Here is a 19,587-nt window from a genome sequence, read left to right on the forward strand (position 1 = left end):
AAAACCAGGGGCGGACCTGGATTTATATTATGGGGGGACAAACTTACCTAAATATATGACCACATAGATGCATATAGCATCTCTCTATATGTGTATTTGTGTATGTTTATCTAAAATAAATATAGATAAGTCTTAAATTTAATTTCATAGTAAATTGTAAGTTATTATTGCATACAAAAGTTATGTTTTAAAATAAACTAAAAAGATCTATAGGATTAAAAAAAAGGTACATTTAATGTGAACTTTTTCTCTTAACGGGATTACTTGGAGCTCTCATAAATACTAGAGTCAAGCCAAAATAATGTTGCGGAAGTCACTAATTAAATGGGGGCATTTTCAATTTTTTAAAGCTGAAAGAGTGGACAAAACTAAAAGAAAATTTTAAAAGGGGGCATAAAAATATAATTTTGGAGGGACAAAACAAAAAGAAATTTTTTAAAAGGGGCAAAAATATAATTTTGTGGGGATAAATTTATAAAAAATTATATTTTAATAACATTTTCAAAATGTTTGAGGGGACTGAAGGGGGTAAAGCTATAGTAATTATATAGTACTTATAATTACTTCAATTTTTACTATAAAAATAATGGACTTGTTAGCATGTTGTAAAAGAATTATAGTTACATATATAAGCATTTCTAGTAATGTTGTGACGTCTCATATAGTTTGAATATGAAGATGAAGATGTGCTTATATATGTATGTTCACACTCTTTATAACAACAACATATTTTAAAATTGTGATGCTTATGATCTCATCAAAACTCTACAGCAACTAAGCGAGCTTACACTAGAGTCGTACCAAGATAAGTGATCTTTTGAAAGTTTAGTTCAAAGAGCTAAAAGTGGAACAATAATTACCCCTAACGCGACAAAATTAATAATTCAGAGTAACCATGGAACATGCATTCAATATGTTTTGTTACGTGGCGTAAGTGAAACCTCATAGTACGTACGTTCTTCAGAATTTAAGAGTAATCCTCTGCAAAACAATCATACGCAAGTTGAACGCTAGCTAGTTGACCAAATTAGCCAATAGTTGATTTGCTTGCCAGCTGATCGTTGAAATCAAAACATGTTACACGTGTAAAGTTTTCATATCCTCTTAAATTCTCAGCTTGCGAATGATGGTCTTTAGAAACCAAAACAATCACAAAAAAACAAAAAAAAAAAAACAAAAACAGAAGCAAAGTTTTCATATCCTCACAGTGTTAATATTACTCTTTTAAGTAAACTAATTAAAGATTTAAAGTAACCCATTTTAATTAAGTCCAACCCCATTATAAAAGAGTGCCTCGACGTGGTCTTTAGAAGAAGCACTTCAGAAGAAGAACAAAAAACTCACTGTTCTCTTTCGCTTCTCTATCTCACCCTAAAGAGACCATGTCATCCGAGTTAAAAGCCATGGAACCAGCAAAGTCTAGTTATGACCAAGAATGGGTCATTCAGATAAGTCGAGCCCTAGAAGAAGACCTACAAGACATTAACGCTGAAGTGAGCATCTTCAGTGTACCCAAAACCCTAGTATCTCTCAAACCAGATGCATACACTCCACAGCTTATAGCCCTTGGCCCATACCATCACCAGCGGCCTGAACTCTTCGAGATGGAGCACCACAAACTCACTTCAGCTAAAAGAGTGCAAAAGAATCTCCAACAAATCAAATTCTGCCACATGGTCAACTATATTGCCCAAAGTGATAGCACTGTCCGCTCTTGCTACCATAGGTTCTTGGAGTTCGACCAGGAAACACTCGCATGGATATTCGCCATAGATGCTTCCTTCTTGTTGGAGTATCTCCAAACCTACTCTCCCGAAACGGAAGAAGGCTCGCTTATGCGAATCTCTTCTAAGATGGCACATTTGATCGACTATACAAGGAGGAAAACCGCACACCACGCGATCCTCAGAGATGTTATTAAGCTGGAAAACCAAATCCCTCTCTTTTTACTCAGAGAAGTCCACAGTTTTTATCCGGGTGAAAATCATGACGAAGTATTTGCCACCATGCTGATGGGTTTTTGCAAAGATCTATCGCCCATCAAGTACATTAATTTCCAATGTTTTAGAGAAGATTGCTTCTGGAGAGCCCATTTGCTACAACTTCTCTACCATATGGTTGCGCCAAAGCTTCAACTTGTACCTGATTGCAGTGAGCAGGAGAAGCCTAAAGAAGACGAAGAGATTGGCTGGTTTAGAAAAGCCTTGAAATCATTCTTGACAGCAGTATTTTACATTAACTTGGTGCTGCTCCGCCTTCTCAGGAAAATTTACAAGTCAAAAGCAGTCACGTTTTTAGCTACACTGCCATTTAAAATCATATTCTCCTATGTTTTTCATCTTAGAAACAAAGGTGATATAAACAATTTCATATCATCGGCAGGAAGCGTGGCCGAAGAGGTGGAAAGCACATCTCATGAGATGGAAGTCGAATTAAGTCCTTTGGTCGAAGAGATTGCAATCCCAAGTGTGACACAGCTTCATAAAATTGGTGTCAAATTTTGTCCAGCAAAGGGTGGCTTGGAATCCATAAATTTTGACAAGTCTTCTTGTCAATTTTACCTTCCCGTTATTCATTTGGATGATAACTCGGAAATTGTGCTGAGGAACCTCGTGGCCTATGAGGCATGTATTGCACCGGAGATGATGGTTTTTACACGTTACACGGAATTGATGAACGGAATAATTGACGATGAGGAGGATGTGAGGATTCTTCGAGAGGCAGGGATCATCTTGAACCGCCTCAAAAGCGATGGAGAAGTGGCAACGCTATGGAATGGCATGACGAAGTCTGTCCGGGAAACAAAAGTTCCAATTCTGGACAAGGCCATTGAAGGTGCAAATACTTATTACTCCGAGAGTTGGAAGGTCAGGATGAATGGGACGATGAAGAAGTATGTCTTTGCTTCATGGCCATGTCTTACGTTTTTAGCAGCGAACATTCTGATATTGATGTCTACTTTGCAGGCTGCTTGCTCGGTGTACAATTGCTCCAAATGGATGGAGGCTCCATGAACGTTTTCTCTTTTTGTTGTTGTTAAGTGTCTAAGATTTTGTATTTGATTGACGGCATGCTGAGCAATCAATATATATATATATATATATGGTATGGAAGTTCTTAAGTTTATCATTTTCATTTTCTTACAGGCCAGATCTTTGGTTTGGTGTGTGATTTTTGTTTCTCTAAATTTCTATTATTTTTAGCCACGAATTATATATGGTCATCCCAATATAGTGTTAAGAGTACATCATGGAGTTCAAGAATTATAGTCACAGTATAAGACTATTATTGACTTACAGTTGAAGAATATCGCTAAGTCACACTTGAAGACTATCACTATAGTTACTGGTAAATAGTTAAAGATTATCACCAAGCTAACCTAGTTAGAGTAGAAGTCTGTTTATATTCAACATGATTCTCCTATAAATAGGAGCATGTTATATTGTAAATATTACTCAAAGAAATAAGAGCTTAATGCAGCATTAGGGCTTGATCTTGTGGATGTAAGTCATAGACTGAACCACATATATCTCTATCTCACTATCTTATTATTTCCGCATTTCCGCATTATTTATTCCGTATTATTATTTCTTACATGGTATCAGAGCTTTTTCGGCTAACACCAAAGTGGTCTTGCGAATTTTTTATTTTCTTCTATTTTGTTTTCTTGTTCTTTATTGTCAATATTTTTGCAGATCTCTTTACATAGATCTTGCACTATATATGGCTAGATTAAAAAAAAAAAAAAAAAAATCAATAGTGGTTCTGGCAACTTTTGCCGCCTTCGGTGACCAATTCCACCTAGCCTTCACGGCTAATCCAACAGCAGATCACCATCACACCGCCTCCTGTCACGGACAATGTTGGGTTCCGGCACTCACTACCCGGTTTGATCTCTCTTCCGCCGTCCCCGCCTCAGATCCAGTGCTCGGCATCGCCTTCCATCGCAAGTGGCAATCCACTATTCAGGAAGCGCTGCTCAGTTGTGCCGTTCACCGCCAATCTTCGCTGCCTATCAGCCACAGATCCACGAAGTACAGCGGCGCAACCACCTTAGCCATCCTCTCCGGCGTCAACTTCTCCACCGTCTTCGTCTCCCTCAGATTTCGTCTCAGATCCGGCGCCTTCTCCACGGTTGTCAAGGCCCAGCATCGGCGTAGCAACGTTTTCCTCTATCTCGGACTTCAAACGGTGTGTTTTCCGGTGTCCTATGAGGCTTGGAGGTATGCTGTACCTGGTAAGAGGCCAGGAGCAGCGTGTGCTGGAAATTTGGGTAAGAAATTGAAGAAAAAGGAGTATGTTTGGCTACAGGTGTGAGTTATCCTTATTTGAGTGCAAAGCTATTCCAATTCTAGTTTAGAAATATGGTATCCTAGTTTAGTTGCTATACCTGGAGCAGTTTGGTTACAGGATTAAGGTTATCCTTATCCCAGTTCATGTAATCCGAGATTAGGATACTTTTTTCAACAATTAAAAAAACAAAAACAAAAACAAAAAAAATCAAAGAGGTAGGTCGGCCCAAGTGGCGGAAAAAAAAAAAAAAATCAAAAACAAAAGAGGCTAGGTTGCCCATCAAGAGAGGCCAAGTTGCCTGTCCATTGGCCCATAGTTGGCCAATTTTTTCTCGGCTCTGTGGTATTGTTTAAAGCATAGGCCCAATTCAGCCCGCAGTTGGCACATACTCACCATAGTAGCCGATGCCGGCCATAGTTGCCTATGTTCAAGTTCAAGAGCAACCGATGTTTCAAATCCGGTGCCATCAACTCCACTCAACTACCTCGGCCGCCACCAACTCCACTCAACTACCTCGGTCGCCACCAACTCCAACGAGTTTGCGGTCACCATCTTGGCCTACGTTGCCAACCAAAGAACAAACTCAAGTTTTCACAAGTTTACACCTTGAGTTTGAAAAGGAATGTTAGAGCATATCATGGAGTTCAAGAATAATAGTCACAGTATAAGATTATTACTAACTTACAGTTGAAGAATATCACTGAGTCACACTTGAAGACTATCACTGTAGTTACTGGTGAATAGTTAAAGATTATTACCAAGCTAGTTAAAGTAGAAGTCTATTTGTATTCAATATGATTCTCCTATAAATAGGAGCATGTTATATTGTAAATATTACTCAAAGAAATAAGAGCTTAATGCAGCCTTAGGGCTTGATCTTGTGGATGTAGATCATAGATCAAACCACATATATCTCTGTGTCACTATCTTACTATTTCTGCATTATTTATTCCGCATTATTATTTCTTACATATAGAACCCACTACACGTTACTAATACTTAGTAACGTGTCGAAACTGACACGTTACTATTTAGTAACGTGTCAGTCTTGAAATGTTACTAAACTGGATTTAGCAACATCCAAATTCCTAATACGCTAGACACGTTACTATATACACGTTACTAACATTTAGTAACGTGTTAACCCTAGTGACACGTTACTAAACTGACACATTACTATTTCATGCATAATTTTTTTTTTTTAATTAATTTCTCTAAAATTTATTTATTTGTACACCTGATTGTTAACATACATTTCTCAACATACATCATCAATTGCTATCAATATACATCCATTTCTCAACATACATCATCAATTGCTATCAATATACATCAATTTCCCAAATCGTATCCCAACATTGTCCACAACATATATCCATTTCATGTCCACAAAACATACATATATATACATCATTGTCTATATACAACAGCATTGTTAATAAACAAATAATTATAACTATATATATATATATATATATATATATATATATATATATATATATATATATATATATATTAACAAAACCTTAAACATACAACTTAAGTGATTCGCGAATACATTACGTACAAACACCACAACAAAAAATTCAGTGAACACCATCATGACGGGTCGACTTCTCCACACTCATTGCAAATGATTACACAACAATCAGTCAGCAAACAAACACTCGAACAATCAATCAGGAATCATCAAGTCCTAAGGGATTAGCTTTGTCAAACTATACGAAGGTCATACTCAACAATATTCAGGTTTAGTGACGTGTATGAACAGACGATAAATAACTTCAACGCTATAGCTACACTGCCAACACACGCCTCAGGGTATATACATAGTTTCAATGATAATCCATTCAAACTGTGAAAATGATCTAAAATTACGAAGCATATATATGATCTACGCGTATCCAGCACTTCCACAACCATAACACATATTAATTTGTATTCCTAATTTTCAAGTATTTTGAGTTAAGTATATACGCTATTTATAAATATTCGATAATAACTTGTCTGAAATAAGTCATATGTATACATACGGGCTTGCTGAACCAGTGGTACAATGTCTTGATGAGCGAGACTTTTGTCCACTCGGGGTCCGTTGTGGGTTTTCGTTTTTATTGCCATCCTCAGCTACTTGTCTTACGTCATCTACACATATTACGGTATAAATGTGTTATACACATGCATATGTTCCAAAAACATACGAACAAAGTGTGATTACCAAACAAATTTATTAACTATTAAAATGATAGTCATTTTAGAAGTTACTCGTATTACTTAAAGAGAAACAAAAACTAATATAATTTTACCTGGTCCGCTAGCTATTGAGGACCTCACAATCACATGGACTGGGGACTCAAAGTCCTGCGGAGCTCTAACATTGGTCACCTCCGGCTCGGAGACATGTCTCGAGTCCTCAAGCACACGAAGTCGGGCCTCATACGCTGCCATCTGTGCAGTAAACTGCTGGGTCACCTCCGCAGTAATCTCAGCCCTCTGCTGGGCCAATTGTGCAACGATATGTATCCTGTGTTGCTCCCTTTCAACTTCGAGTGCTATTTCAATCATTTGCGGGACATTGGAGCCTCTTGGGTTCTGTGAGGATGGTTTATAGTAAGCGTAGATGTAGCCGTGCGCAGAAAGAATATTCTTACTAACCCCCCGAACATGACCTGCATATCGGGCTTAGAGTTGTGCGCTTGGGCGTATGCGTCGTTCGGTGCCCACCGAATAGTCCCATGAGGAGCGTCTACCAATTCTGCAGGATCGTTTTCCAATAGCTCCTCCATCCTCAACTGTATGTTACATTACATTCAATCATTGTTATTTATATGTTAATTATAAATAAGTTTTCTATACGCAAATACAAATAACAAGATGAGGGGTGTAAACAACATACAACTCTCTCCTCGACCTCCCGATTTGGGAAGGTACCGTCTATCTTTCGGTGGGTCTTGATGTAAGCCTTCACTCGCGTAAGAGCTTTGCCAGTATCAATTAGCTGCAATTAAAAACCCACAACACGATCCATATGTGTTAGTATGTATATTAAATTAATGATGACATATATATGTATATAAATGGTAAATGATAGACATACCTCCTCATTGCATAACCTTGCCTATCTCTTCGAGCCGGTGTAGTGTAGTGTGTTATTCTTGGCTCGTATCTCTCTTATATGCTGAGTATAGTCCTATGCGTACACAACACATACATTATTAATTTGTGGCACATCTTCATAATATTAAACCGTTACTGAAACTACACAATTGAAATTAACTTAGTGACCTACTTGATACACTGGATCGCATCATTGCTCCAACAATGTATCCACGTCTGCGTTGTTGTACTCTTTAAGGAGCTTGGACATCCTTTGCTTCACTATCGCAGGCGTCTCACCTCGTTGAATAAGGAGTTTTGCTCTAAAGTCATGTCTCCAACGCCACAACTTGTCGCCCATGTCACAGAATGCGTCCTTCTGGATCGCCGCAATGTCCAAGCCAGGCGAGATATAGAACTGCGTCTGCATAAGTTTGAAATTGAGAAATTATGATACGTATATTATACTTTTCCCATCAACTAATCGTTTCACACAATAAGTAAAATAGCTGCTATGTACATATGATTGTAAATTAAGAATTTCGTAACGTTTCAAATACCATCAATGAGCTCCACAAATCCTCCTTCGTGCTGCCGGGTACCTTCATCCAATCAGATATCCTAAGGAAAGCCCCGCCCCTGACAGTCTTGCCCATCACCCGTCAAAATTTCGACCCGCTTAGTCCTACTGGCTGCCACGATCCATTATACTCCAACATAATCCTTTTCCCGAGGGGGATGTCCCATACCTTGCGCGACGCATTTATATGCAATACTTCAATATTATTCTGTGAATCTGCATTGATGTTTAACACACAAAAATGAAAAAATACCGACATTAATCGAAAGTGAATGCTTATATATAGAATAAAATATATAAACAAATACATACTTATTTCAACATTGACTAGCATACATACCTATCGTCCGAACCTCTTTGACGCCCGACATTTGCCCAGCAGGTCCAACAGGCTAGCCGTCTATTAAGTCATCTGTCTCATCCTCAAAGTCCTCATCGGCCTGCGTATCACTATCATCCACACGTGCTCTGCTGTGTAGCGAGCGATCAAAAAAGCCGTGCGGCAACCAACCCAGCTGGGTCAAATTCGCTGGCGAGGATAGCAAACTCGGAGAAACGCTCGAGTCAAATGTAGGACTACGCTCATATCAATACCCGAACTGGGTAAGGCTTGTCGGACGGGATAGGTCAAGCAAAGTCGGGTCTATTTGACTCTAGGAGCCTGGAATATCTTCAATGTTGAAGATATAATTATGTGTCGCAGGGGGTTGCCCGTCCACATGTTTTGAAAGTATCGGTTGATACCCTGACAGTTGTCTTAGTAGTATAGCAACATCTTGCGCCTCACTGTCATTAGGGTCAAACGGTCTCGACCCACGTCCACCTATAGTCTGTTGCGTAGAAGACGGTGTCCCTCGTCCTCTTTTTGTCCTCCCTCGAGTACTCATACTACCTTGCAAAATAAATGAGCTCGGGATTAGTAATCTGTACAATGTATCAGATATGCAATCAATGTTTAAATATACGCCATCAAACCAATGAATGACAATCAATGTATAAATAGATAACAAAGCTTTACATGTACATAATATTCAAATATAATATGATAACATACGCTTCGATTGGTACTAAATCTTGTCGAACGTATTCGACGTCATCATGCGGATCATCAAGATTTTTGTTCAATAGTAGTGGCTCAATCTCGTGGTAGTTGACGTGATCATCATGAGGCCCTTGGCCCTAACCAACGTCGTATACGTTTCTAGGTTTTGTCCTTACAGCACAAGCCCAATCTGGATTCCTTTCATATTCGACGTAATAAATTTGTCCCACTTGGGATGTCAGCACAGACGGTTCATCAGTAATCAACTCTCCCGTATGGACAAGGTTTTTAGAGTTCACAAACGTTAAGCCATACTTGTCCACCTTGTATCCCTTGTCCAATGTGTTGTCCGCACAATCACACTTAAACATAACATAATTCGTCCTGTTATAATACTCCACCTCAAGTATTTGGATTTGTTTTTCGAAGTATATTTGGCCATCAACAGTCGGCACGCACACCCCACTGTTCTGCGACCTCTTTCCCACATCATGAACCGTACGGAACAACTTGCCATTCACAACATATCTATTATAATGGACTGCTGAGATTATCGACCCTCTACAATGTATTACTAGTTTGTGACCCATTTCATTCTTATGTCGATCGTCCAAACGATCGACCTGCGAGTATAATACAATGAAAGTCGCATAATTAGTGTGATGAGGGAATAGAAATAAGAAGCAAATACATGAAATTTAATAGGTACACATGACATTAGTCTTACGTAGTCACGGTACCAATGGCAAAATTGCTCAACATGTTGGGTTTCCAACTGATCGTCCGCCAGTCGCCCCCTAATTCTGAGTTTCCTAAGTGTATCCATGTGCATCCTACAATTTTAATTTAAATATGAAAATTATAAGATGCAACTAAGGGTGTAAGATAAATGAACATTCTATGCTATAAACTGACTCACATCCGTAATTGGAGAAATTCGTCTGAATTAAACATAATATAACGGTGGATTTGAGTCAATGTGCGTTTGTCGAGGTCGACTCATGTCCCCGCCCCTTTAGACCCATCCGGGTTTCTTTGCGGCCTATTGTGAAATGTCAGTACGTTATCTAAATAATGAGAGCAAAACGTCACCAACTCAGTTGCAATATACCCCTCTGCAATGTAGCCGTCAGGAACCGCTTTATTTCGCACATTAGATTTGAAACCCCTGAAGCTCCTACATATCAAAGTAGTCAATCATTGGATTTAGTTGTTTTTAAATAAATGAAGAGCGAAAAAATGTAAGTTTTGCATCGAATTAACTTTACTTCTCTCCCGGATACATCCACCTATACTGTACAGGTCCATCGAGGCGGCATTCACGGACAAGATGAACCATGTTTGTGAAAAACTCGGGTGGGAATACCTGCTCCATCTTGCACAAAGTGATATAGACATCACCCTCAATACGGTTCATATCCTCTGCAGTCAATGCCGTCGAACAAATGCCTCTGAAGATTACAGACATTTCAACAAGAGGTTTAACCATTTTATCTGGCAGTGACATGGCACACAATGCAATAGGGAGAAGCTGTTGCATCAGTACGTGATTGTCATGGCTCTTCATTCCCAAAATTGATCGGTCTTTAAGTCGTACACACTTGGAAATGTTCGAGCCATACCCGTCGGGCACCCTTACATCTCGAAAAACTTTTAAGAAACTAGTTTTATCTTCATTGGACATCGTGTGGTAAGCTGAGGGCATATAAATTATCCCATCTGTCGTGAATGGATGAAGCGTAGGTCTCAAACCCATTTTTTGCAAGTCTTTACGTGCTTCAAGGTTGTCCTTCGTTTTCCCTTTGATACCAAGTAGTGTGCCTATTATGTTGTCCATTACATTTTTTTCTATGTGCATAACATCAAGATTGTGCCGTAACAAAATTATCTTTCCAGTACGGCAACCTAAAAAAAATACTTTTCTTCTTCCACACTACATTATCATTATGAGTTCCCTTCCTCTTTGATTTATCAGTGGGCTTTGACTTACCGGCGCTTTCATCCCCAAATACCATCACTTCTAACTGTTTTAGGATTTCATCTGCACCTAGCACATCGAGAGCACATTCTAGTTCTTGGTTACCATCAAAAGTTTCTTTGTTCCACCTCCACGGATGATCCATGGGCAGGTATCGCCTATGCCTCATAAAGCAAAATTTTTTCCTGTGTTTTAACCGTCTATACTTTGTTGCATGTAAGGGTGGGCAAATTAACCGTTACCATTTAACCGGCCGTCTACCGGCTTCGACCGAACCGATATAAACCGTAGCCGATATGCCGATATCCTTATCGGTTAAAAAAAGTATACCGGAATTCGGTCCGGTCCGGTTAAGCGGTTTCTTATCGGTTAACCGATAAGAAACCGAAATTTTTTTTTTTTTTTTTTTTTTTTTTTTTTTTTAAGTCCTAGTCCCAAAATGGCGCCGTTTAGTCTTTTAGAGAGGTTTCCAAATTCCCACAAGTGACACAGGTTTCCGAATTTGTGTAATGGTGTTGCCCATGACTTATTTTCCTTTTGCTAAGTGACTTTAATTAGTTAATACTTTGTTTATTATTCATTAATGAATTTTATTTTAATTTGAGTTTGGGTAGGTTTGATGTTTTTTTTTTAAGTGATGGCATTTGATGAGATTTCTTTGCCTTTGGTAAAAGCATTTTTCATTAACTAGTTTTGCTAGTCTAATTAGCATTCATTATGTTAATTAGTCCATTTGCTTTGGAAAAATGTATTTTATAATATATATATATATATTTTTTTAAAAAAAAAGTTGAAGTGGATCAATATAAAAAAGCTTCAATTTTTAGCCCCAAAAACAAATATTTGGGTCCCAACAAAAAGTATTTGGTCCCTAAAACAACTCATTTTTAATAAATTATTTTAGCCCAACAAAAAGTATTTGGGTTCTCAAAAGTAAAAAAACTCATTTTTCGTTTTTGACCCAACAAAATAAATCAATATAAAGCTCTCGGTTAAATCGGTTAACCGGTTTAATCGGACCGTTTAACCGTGTACCGTTTTAACCGAAATTATCGGTTAAAATTCTTATTGGTTCGGTATCGGTTAATAAACCGTTTAACCGAAAATTATCGGTTAATAACCGATAAGGTCCTTAACCGGACCGTTTTGACCGATACCCAGGCCTAGTTGCATGCATACAGTAAGGGCATGCCTTTCCACCCCGGTAGGCCACCCGGATAAGTTTTCGTATGTGGGGAAGTCATTAATTGTCCACATCAACTGTGCACTGAGTATAAAATTCTTTTTTAGGGAGACATCAAATGTTCGTACCCCTACATTCCATAGTTCATGTAATTCTTCAATTAAAGGTTGCAGGTAAACATCTATATCTATTCTAGGCGAACTTGGACCTGGAATAATCAAGGATAATATAAAAAAAGTTTGTTTCATGCACATCCAAGGAGGCAAGTTGTATGGTACTAACATTACAAGCCAAGTACTGTGGAATGTGCTCAAGTTTCCAAAAGGATTAAACCCATCTAAGGTGAGGCCAAGCCTTACATTCCTGCTGTTCGTTGAAAAATTCGGATATAAATTATCAAATGACTTCCATGCTTCACCGTTGGCCGGATGCCTTAATACACCATCTTTTGTGCGGCCGTCTGCATGCCATCTTATATGGAGCGCGGTATGCTGCGACATAAACAACCTCTGTAGCTGTGGTATGATTGGAAACCACTGCAATACCTTCATTGGACGTCGCTTACTCGACGTTATGGGCTGGCCATCCTCGTTTAAATAGATTTCATCCGTCCATTTAGATTCTCCACATTTAACACATAAATCTAAATCTTTATTGCCCTTCTAGAACAACATACAGTTATTACGATAAGCCGGTATCTTCTTATACCCGAGTCCGATATCCTTTAGAAATCTTTTCGCCTCATATGTATTATTGGGCAAAGCCCCATCATCTATAGGAAGCAACTGATTGATGAAATCTAGAAAAGCCGAGAATATCATATTATTAACTCCACCCACACATTTCAAGTTATACAAATGTACAGTAGCACTTAGTTTACTGTGTTTGATCTTCTCATGAAGCGGCTGGTCTGCCTTTTTAAGTAAGTACTCGTACTTTCGTACGTCACATTCATCGGCTTCATCATGCACAATGTGTTCTTCCTCACCTTCCACCTCGACCTGACGCTCACAATTGTCTTCCCTAACTTCGTGCATGCCAAATAAATCACGTAACAGGCTGTGCATATTTCCACCTTGTTCTCCACTTTCACCCACATCTACAGTCGGACGGTTCAAATGAGCGCCTTCAACTGGAGCTCTTACAGGCCTCTTGCTGTGAAAAATCCATTGTTGGTATTGTGGCCACATTCATTTCCTCCCTGTCAAGTGCTCGTATACCAACCCTGACGGGTGTTTTCTGTTGTTTCGACACATCTTACAGGGGCACACAATAAGTCCATCTGGAGTTCTACAATTCCTAACTGCAAAGTCTATAAATGATTTACACCCGTCTCTGTATTCCTTCGTACCCCTAGACTTCGTCATCCAACTCTTGTCCATAGAGTTATTACGTACATTAAGTAAGTCGAGGTTAGTTTTGGAATAACCATAGCGAAATTATTGCCCACTAATTAATTTAACTACATTTGTTATAGGGACCCTAAACAAAAGTAATAAATTGAAAATAAAAAAATGAATAGATGTGGAATGAAAATACACTAGCCTCAACCATTCAAGTAACTTTTATAGTATTCAAGGAAAATACACTACTCTCTTCCAACATCGGTCGGTGGAAGAGAATAAAAAAATTTAATGGATCACATGCATGTTATTAAAATTAGATTTGACCCACTATTCATTCTCTTAAATTAGATTTGCCCATTAGTGTGCTTTATTTTGTTTATAATAAAAATTACACAAATTAATATAATGTTACTAACCTAAGCAAAATTATTGGTAACCAATCAATTTAACTACATTTGTTAAATTTTCAAGTCAATTATCATTTTGTTCCCATTTGAAATTTGAAGGGATATGGCATTTCATTTTACTTGGCGGTTTTTGTTTAGGCGTGCCCTTTTCCGCCTGTGAACTTTGAACTGTATTTTTTATTTACTGGCCCCACCCACGGTTGAAAAATATTTTCAAAAATCTCCCTTTACCTACTGTATTCTATTACTATTCTATTAAGAATTTTTATTAAATCTTAACGGAGAATACTAAAATGATTAAGAAATATATTTTTTAAATTTTGTTTTAAAAAATAGTGAGCATTTGCTTCTATAATTTAACACCATAGTAATTTAATAAATCATCAAACATGAAAATCATCTAAAGAAATTAGTACACCATACTAATTTATTCCCTCTAAAGAAATTGAAAATCATCTCAAATTAAGAACATCTGCAAACAGAAACACAACTGCCAACAGAAAATGTCTTAACCAAAATTATAATTGTCTATAACACCTCCTCAGATAACAATTTCTTAATTATTAACAATTTGTCAAATGAAGATTAACAATTTCTTAATCAAAATCAAAATCATCATAGTTTCTGAATCAAAAAATTTCTTAATCAAAGATCAAACTAGAATAGTCAATAACAATTTTGACATTATATACAAATAACTATATATAATTAATTCTAACTAATTATATAAACATATAATACAATATATATATTATGAACCATAGAGCCAGGCCAATTACCTGGGATTAAAAGTGAAGTCCTGCTAATGATTAAGCAACCCCTTATGCAACCAGTTCCCCTAAAATAAAAAAAGAGACCAATTCAAAACAGAAATGTTAATATTACCGTTTCAAAAAAAAAAAAAAAAAAAAGACTGCTGGAAAATCAACCAACCAGATGGATAATTTTCCTTACAATAACATTGGTACATGCGAAGAAATGTAATAGTTGAAAGCATTCATGCTGGCAAACAAAATAATAGACTTAAAAAAAGAAGAAGATTTCAACCAAAAAAATGCCGAGTATCTCGCCATTGTTTATATTACGGTTCATGCAACATTATAAGGCCAGCCCAATTACACTTAAAATTTTTATAAGCATTCATGTGGTCCAATTCATGTTGATCAGAAAGCCCTTCAAGATGATTTCTTCTTGACAGTTGGGAATTTGATGCCGCCAAATAAATCATGTGTGGAGTGCTTAAAAGAGTGTCAAGTTAGTCTCACTCAATAGCTGATGCAAGTGAAGGGTACGCATTCTTAGAGTTTATTTCCTGCTATTGTGGTTATGTGTTTTGTCACCTGATTTTCTGGCATTGCTGGGTAGAATGTGTTTATAACTAGCCAAAGTTTGTCAGTTATCTTGAACTGTAAAGTTTGTTACAACCATAATTTGTTACATTTTTTCACATATTGAATTAACATAATATTTACTATTAACATGTACTATACCATTGGTAGACAAATTCATGAAATGAAGCTACTGGTTAGCATTTATAGCAGATACACATACATAGGGAAGATGGAGTTCAAACATTATCTATAGGCCCATCATGGAGTTGAGGTTGTATTTGGCACAAGTGGTTTAAGTATAGAGTGGTGATGAGATAGGTGTTAGGTTCAAATGGATTATGGTGTGTCCAAGGATTTCATAAATTTGGGCAAGGTACATGAATTGCTTCTCTCTCAAATTGCAGCACTAGTTTTTTGAACTTTACCTTCAATATGATTCTAAAACTCAGAATTGGATTATAGTATTGACTCAAAACAGATTTGATTGCACTTTGCTTGATGAAACGAGGAACATAGAGATAAGTTAGAATGGCTAAGCTGTTGTGTTCATCGTATTGAGTTTTTGCCCTGTTTTTCAATATGGAATACTTATAATTCTGTAACATGTTTTTATAATGCTTAATTTGAAGTTGCATGTTGTCATGAGTGGAACGGAAAATGAAATTTATTTTCTTTTTCTCAGTTGACATACAAAGTTTGCTTCATGCAAAATCTTATTATTTGCAGTACGTTCACAATTACACTGACTACCAAGGAACATATGAATGTGTAGGGTGCAAATACATGAATGTGTAGTGTGTAACATGTAAAATAGGCTTCTCTTCTTTCTTTTTTTTTCTTTTTTTTTTTTTTTCAGCAAAATAAATTGTATATAGTAGTGTGTGGAGTGCAGTTCCACTTGTTCTTACACGAGTCATTTGGCATGAAACAAATAATTGGACTATCATCGGTATTGACCTCGATGAGGACATCCTAAAGACTCTGTTTTTACAAATTTTGTATGATTAGATGACTGTTCTAGAGAGCTCTAGTGCCTTTTTTATTTCCTGATTTTCTTTCCCTTATAGATTTTAGATTAAAACTGATAAATTTATTTTAAAGTTACAATAATATCAGGAAATCAAATTATATATATTGAAAATCAAACATTGAATATGCCATTCAAAAGCCTAAAAATTAACGAATGGCTTTTGAAAATCAAACATTGAATATGCCATTCAAATGCCTAAAGGCCATTTCTAAACAAATTTGAGAAATTAAAATGGATTTTTTTTCATCGTATATCAAATTTATCAAACATCAAATTTGAGAAACTTGAGTATATATATACATGTAGTATAATATTGGAGAGGGAGAGAGTGTCGGAGAGTCACCTGGGTTCGACGCCGCCGGAGTGACAGAGGCCGCCGGGAGGGAGACAATGCCAGCCAAAGTAGAAGAGAGAAAAACGAGCGAGGGAGAGAGGAGGGCGTACGTGCGCGTGGGAGGAGCTAGAAGCAGAAAGAGAGAACGCCAGAGAGTGAGAAACGCCGGAGGAGAACCAAACGGCCGAAGGAGGAAGAGAGAAAAATCACTGTTTGGGAGGGGTATAGTACTGGCGCGCTGGAGGGAAAGAAGAGGAAGAAGAAAAAGAAGAGGATAAATTGGGGGAAAACAAACTAAGTTGGGAATCGTGAAAAATAAGGCCATAGTCAAACCCATTTAGTAACGTGCCACACGTGGCACGTTACTAATTAGTAACGTGCCAAACGTGGCATGTTACTAATTGGTAACGTGCCAAACGTTGCACGTTACTAATTGGTAACGTGCCAAACGTGGCATGTTACTAATTGGTAATGTGCCAAACGTTGCACGTTACTAATTGGTAACGTGCCACACGTGGCACATTACCAATTTTTATATTTTGAATTTTTTAAAAAAAACTATATATATAGCGTCCGAAATAGTTATTGTGTCAGAAAAACTATGGGGAATATATATATATAGTGTCGGAAAAACGCTTGTTGGACTATGATTTTATTATGTAAAAAACTGTGTCGGAAAAACTTCTTCCATCTGGATGTATAAAATTGACATATACAGGGGCAAAAACTATATTGTTTCGACTTGAGGTGACGAACTTAAATAAATACATGATCACATAGAAATATATAATCTGTCTTTATATATGGTGAGTGTTTTCCCTATATATGCAAAGTGGGGTACTCAAAAGTTACAAAATATTTGACCAAATATATAAAAGAACAAAAAAAAAAAAAAAAAATGGAAAATGCTTAAAAATCTTGTCTCCATTTTCTTTGACAATTAGTAGGAGGCAAACATGAAAAAAGTACAGTCCAATATGGCAAGCCAATAAATACCTGAGTAATATTATGGACCATCTTTTTATCCTCCTAAAGTTGATGTGACTTTTAAAATCACAATTAATTTTTAAATGAATCATATTTGAATTTTGATTCAATAGTGATTTTTATGCCCAATGTGCTGTGTGGTCTCAGACTTTCAGTTACCCAAGCCAAGCTGACCACTATACTCTAAAACATTCTATCTGCAATCTGTAGAAAAATAAGCACACTACTATACTCTATTTTTTTATACATCCGAATACAAAAACTCACATTTACAATTCACTCAGCAATCAACTATATTCTATATTATGCACCAACTATAGTATCTAGCAAATATTGTAGCTGATTAGACGTTTCCTTATTAAATTTTAGACTTGGTCTCAAGCAAATGAAAAACAAAAAAAAAAATTGTAAAATTAGTAATTGTGATTTTTCTGACTTACAATTAGATTTCTGTGGTACAAAAATAAACTCAAAGGTCCCTAAGTTATGCCAAAAAAAAAAATTTAGTCTCTACAATCAAATTCTGTCCACTAATTTAACATATTCTGTTAGTGTAACATTGACTTAAATAAGACCAGTATCACAATTTTATTAATTCTGATGTTTTACGCTATCAGAATCTATTAAGTCAGTCAACGGAATTTAACAGTAGGAACTAAATTATTATTTTTTTGGATATCTTAAGGACCTATAAATTAATTTTAATACCACATAGAGTTAATAATTGCAAATCAAGTAAACCACAGCAACTGATTTTGCAATTTTTTTTTTTTTTTTTAAAAAAAATTAGACATTTTGTGGGACTTGAACTATATCGTTGGATTGGATCCCTCAAAAATCAGCTATGAGCTTGGCGTCATCTTAATTATGGTAGCTTCAGCTTTGAACAAAAAAAAAATCACCTGAAATAGCAAATCTAGTGTATTGGACCCAACAAAGGAATGCTATTTAATTTCTTGAGCGTAATGACTTGATGCCTTAACAAGTTGACATGATGCTATGCAGAGTGCAGAGCTCAAAGTCCCATAAAAAAGTAGTTTCAAGTCTCAAATTAGGTCTGGAGTTTGGTCAGAAGCCAACGGGAAAAAACTAATTGGATGGGGGTATTTCCGGTTTTCTATGTTGCAAGAGGGGGAAAAATGTGAAAAGAAAAATTATGGGGGGACAAATATAGCATTTTGGAGGGACAATTTTTTTAAAATGACATATTCTAAGAAGAATTTTAAAACTTTTGGGGCCCCCCCAATGGTATATGTGAGTCCGCCCCTGGTCATATAATTATGCTAACCCATTACTCACTGAAATAGGTTACCAATTTTTTAATAATGTTTTTCTTGATTTCATGTATTTTTCCCAAAATTTTTTATAGGGGTATTTTTATCATTTTAGTGCAAAGAGGGTTACCTTGCAAACTTTTCTTTTAGTTTGAGTAGATATTAATGCAATCTTTAATTCGAGAGATATTAAAAAGTGAGTGTTAGCTAGTTTCAAGATGTGTTTTTTTTCTTTCAAATTTTTAAATAAATTGACAACATATACTAAAATGATTTATTTAGTTTTCTTAATAATTTTGTTATATTTTATAATAAATATACTAAAGTAGCTTCGAAGAGATCCAATTGTTGTTCAAGTACAAATTAAATTCTTCATATTACTGCACTATATATATATATATATATATATATATATATATATATATATATATATATAAAGCTTTCCATTTGATATATTTATCATATTGTAATGATAATTAAACTATTCAATGTTATTAAAAAATAACATTGTGATTTTTAGAAATAATATTCTAGACTATATACGGAGTTGCTAGTATTTTTCTAATCTTAAGTATATATATATATATATTTTTAAAATAACCAATATGTAACTAAATAATATTAATGAAATTAATTAATTGGACAAAAAATTAGTAACATGTCAGTTTCACACATTGCCAATTTGTAACGTGTTAAAATGACACGT

General features: G+C 36.3%; 1 pseudogene; it reads left to right on the plus strand.

Moving 5' to 3' along the window:
* Positions 1 to 1,382: 1,382 nt before the first annotated feature.
* On the plus strand, positions 1,383 to 3,014 carry LOC132189587 (putative UPF0481 protein At3g02645 pseudogene; annotated as a pseudogene).
* Positions 3,015 to 19,587: the final 16,573 nt, after the last annotated feature.

This window comes from Corylus avellana, chromosome 9 (assembly GCF_965113065.1).
Source record: "Corylus avellana chromosome 9, dhCorAvel1.hap1.2, whole genome shotgun sequence".
NCBI lineage: Eukaryota > Viridiplantae > Streptophyta > Magnoliopsida > Fagales > Betulaceae > Corylus > Corylus avellana.